This window comes from Chinchilla lanigera, unplaced genomic scaffold, assembly GCF_000276665.1.
Source record: "Chinchilla lanigera isolate Chin_1 unplaced genomic scaffold, ChiLan1.0 scaffold00067, whole genome shotgun sequence".
Classification (NCBI taxonomy): domain Eukaryota; kingdom Metazoa; phylum Chordata; class Mammalia; order Rodentia; family Chinchillidae; genus Chinchilla; species Chinchilla lanigera.
Window position 1 is genome coordinate 2,649,757 of NW_004955468.1, and position 4,249 is coordinate 2,654,005.

A 4,249-nucleotide genomic window follows, 5' to 3' on the forward strand; every position below is an offset into this window, starting at 1 on the left:
GCCCCTGTTGTTTGTTGTCTGTTGTCTTAGTTACTTTTCTCTCATTCCTGAGACAAAATACCCCTTCCCCTAAATTAAGGAAGGAAAGGTTTATTTAGCTCACAGTTTGTGGAGGTTCTACTCCATAATCAGCTGACTACAAGGCAGGGTGGCATGGCACAGGGGCAACACCTCAAGGTGGCAGAAGACAGCAAAAACAACAAGAGCAAAAGGGAGAGCAATCCTGTTTTCCTCCCTTATATTATAAGCAGGCTACCCCCATCTAGAGGTAGTATAGCACTCATACCATCTTCTTGCCCGCCTTTTGCACAGGATGAGGATGGTTACAAAGAGAGGACCCTGGCCTCCTGCTGACTTCCCTCTGCTGAGTTGCTTAGTTAAACAGCTAACCTTTCAAGTTGACACGGTGTAGCAACCATAACGATGCACGCCCTGTCAACTTGGCAACCAAACACATTTCTTTAAACCATTTCCACATACAAAGACGTGCTCATTCTTATCATTTCACAACTTGAACATTATAACACAGGTTTAACAATTCTTAAGAGCCAGTATTAAAGTCTATCAACATTATATTACATTAGAATCATAACATTTTGCCCCTGGCCCCACTCCCGGTACCAAAATCTGTATCAGTAAGGATTTACTAGAGAAACAGATATAGCACAATATATACAAATGTATAAGAAATTACAAGATTGGCTTACGATGGTCAGCCTCCAGCACGCTTCTTAATCCAACTCTGTGGCTGACCATCGTAAGCCAATCTTGTAATTTCTTATACATTTGTATATCTTGTGTAATATCTGTTTCTCTAGTAAACCCTGACTGATATATCTCTCATAGCAAATTATCCCCAAATGAGGCCACTTAAAATAACCCCTTTATTTTTTCTCCAATTTTATGGGTCAGGAGTTCAGGAAGGTCTCAGCAAGCTGTTCTTGCTTTGGTGTCTTTCTCGTGGGTGAAGTCAAATGCTGGCCGAGACTGTAGTCATTTGAAATCCCAGCTGGGCTCCTGTCCAAGGCAGCTCTTTCACACAGCTGGTGGTGTTGCTGGCTGTCAATTGAGAGCTCAGCTGGACTCTTGACCAGAGCAATCACACACGGCCACTCCAGCACTGAGATCTTACACGGCAGCCGGCTTCTCCTAGGGTAAATGTCCCCAAAGATACAGGCAGACAGCATGTGACCTTTTCCGACGTGGCCATAGAGTCATACAGTCTCACTTCTGCTTTTCTGTGTTTGTTGCAACAGCCACAAGCTCAGCCAAGTGGCTCCACAAATGCCAACTCTCTGGAGGGAATTGGGGGCCACATCTTGATACAAAAGCTATTCTTTGAGGTGCTGGAGTGAGTCCTTTTCCCTGCCGACTTTAAACCTTCCCGTTAGATGACCTTTATTCTTGTGGCTTGGGCAATCGTCTGCATGGCTATATAGCCCAGCCTCCACTTCTCTAATGTATAGGATGATTACCCACAGAACATCCCCCACACTCCCAGATGCTGCTTAGATTTCTCAAAACCATAATATCCATACCTGGCTTTGGAGGTGAGTGATTTTTCTTTTTTCTTTTCTTTTTTTTTTTTGAGACAGGATCTCGCTACATAGTCCAGGTTGGTCTTGAGCTCACTAGGAAGCCCAGACTGGCCTCAGAATTGAGATGTTTCACCTGCCTCAGCCTCCTGAGCACTGGGATACAGGCATGCGCCACCACACCTGCCTAGACTACAGTAACTCTGATGCCCAATTGCTGACTGAGAATTGCCATCCTGCAAGACAGAAGCCACATTTCTTTATGGCACTGAGGGCGTCCATCATTCTGCGTTACATGGACCTTGCTTTGACTTACAGCCTCATCTTCGTGACTTGAACTTTAGTGATTCGGCAGGACCAAATCTCTACGTGGTTTCAACCTAATGTATTTTTTACATGATCTTCATTTGAATGGCCATGTTCCACTCATTTTTAAAACCTAGGTGCTTGGATTTGAATATGATTCATTACTTCCAAAATTCACGTAGAAATGTGATTACCTCTGTGGCATGCCTGGGAGCTGGCCTCTAGGAGGTGATAAGCTGATGTGGTGCATACACCTGTACTCCCAGCGCAGAGGGAGCTGAGGCAGGAGGGTCAAAAGTTTGAGCCCAGGCCTGGCAACTTAGAGAGGCCCTGTCTCAAAATAAATTTTTAAAAAAAATTAAAAAGGGGCTGGAGATGTAGTTCAGTGGTAAAGTGCCCCGGGGTTTAATCCCCAGGGCCAAAAAGAAAAGAAGAAAAAAGAGAAGAGAGATGGTAAGGTTGTTAAGATTGTGAATGCCTGTCGCTGAAATGGGTGAGCTGTTGTTATAAACTAAGCATCCCTCTGTTTTGCCTCCTCCACACACGCCTGCTGTGCCCTCTGACTTTCCTGCCATGAGGTAAAGCAGCAGAAGCCCTCACCAGACCCCAGCACCCAAGCTTGGACTTTCCAGCCTCCAGAATCATGAAACAAAATAACTTCAGCTTCTTCACGTTACTCAGCTCCTAGTTCTCTCTCGGAGTACCGACACCAGGGGTGCAGTTGCCTCTGTGAAAGCCTTCCTGGGCACTCACCACCCGGGTTAGTGGTGGCATCAGCCTCAGGACTCACTGGACTCACTCCGGGCTCACTGCATTTAGGAGGCTGTGTCTGCGTGGCCTACCCTTGCATCCAGCCTTTGTGAATGAGCTGAGCAATGCATTGGGGAAGATGGTTATTCTGTGTCTCACAAGAAACTATGCCTCTCTGTTTCCGCTCTTAATGTAATACACCGCGCCTGCCATCCCCGCGGCCTGCCGGTCTGGGATGCCTGACTTGCTTTAACCAATATACTGTGACAGAGTCACCCTCAGCCGGTTCTACCCAGAGTGTTATGCCTGGCAGCTTTGCCTTTGTGAGCTCAGGACCCCTGAGCTGCCTGTGGGGGATCATATGGAGAGGCCACCTGAAGGGGCATGGGGAGAAATGATACGGGAATGCCACGTGGAGGAGCTGACGAAGCCAGACAAGAGCAAGAGCTGGAGCCCCTGACATCTGATCCCCTGTTCTGCAGTCACAGCTCGGCCCAGCCATTTAAGGTTCTCAAACTGATGCAGACCTGGAAGTGAACAAGCCACTGTGGGTGCCGCAGTCTCGGCCAGTGTCATGGGAGCAGGGACAGGCCCCCTCCTTAGCCTTCTGTCAAACTCTTGAACACAGGACAATGAGCAGAAAACAGGTGGTCATTATTTTAAGCCACTGGTATTTGGATATTTTGTTGTGTGGCAACAGTTATCTGAGACAAGGTTTCCTATTTGCCCGCAGGCCCGAAAGAAGGAGAAGGATGCTGACCTAACATAAATATGCTCATTCCCTACATCAATGAGTGAACATACTCATTCATTTTATTTGCTCATTCGTTTATATACTCATTCATTCTTTCACCACATATTTTTTGAGTCCCTACCAAGCACTATGCTCTAGTTGCTATGAATATACTGGTGACAGGGCCATAAGATCATGGAGCAGAATAGGGGTATGGTGAGACCTAAACCAAACTACTCGAGAGGCTGAGGCAGGAAAATTCCCCAGGAGTTTGAAGCTAGTCTGGGTAGCATAGTGAGACTTTGCTTGAAAGAAAGAAAGAGGGAAAGAAGGAAAGAAGGAAAGAAAGAAAAGTTAAGCCTGGTGGCTCATGCCTGTAATCCCAGCACTCTGGGAGACTGGCTAGATGCTCACAAATTCAAGCTTAGCCTGGGCAACTTAGTGACTTAGCAAGATCATGTCTCCAAATTTAAAAAAAATCAGAAAGGGCTGGGGGTACAGTTCATTATGAAGGTTTTGTGCTGAATTCATGGTGCTACCACACACACACACACACACACACACACACACACACACACACACAGAGTTATGAAGCTCATGTAATTTAAAGTGTGTTTTCAGTGTGAGAACAATCACCTTGGGAAATATACCAGAATGACTGGCCAAAGACAGAGTAGAGAGGGAGGGAACGTATTATAGAACAGAAGCATAATGTCACACCAGTTGGATTTGTATCTCAACCATTTGGGGGGAAAATATCAATTTGTAGCTTCATCTTACACGATAAATGAAAATAAAATCCAGATGGACCAAAGTAGAAAGTGGGAAGAATATTATACAATAAAAGTCCTGGAGATGGAATAAATATTTAAGAACCTCTGGGTATGGAAAGACTTTTTGTACTTGAAAGCGAGAACAAATCACT

At 45.6% G+C, this 4,249-nt stretch overlaps 1 long non-coding RNA gene across 1 annotated transcript; it reads left to right on the top strand.

Moving 5' to 3' along the window:
* Positions 1 to 1,292: 1,292 nt before the first annotated feature.
* Positions 1,293 to 3,390, top strand: LOC106150217. The gene is made up of 2 exons (XR_001236888.1): positions 1,293 to 1,550; positions 2,420 to 3,390. It is a non-coding gene; the product is annotated as an uncharacterized LOC106150217 (long non-coding RNA).
* The last annotated feature ends 859 nt before the right edge of the window (positions 3,391 to 4,249 follow it).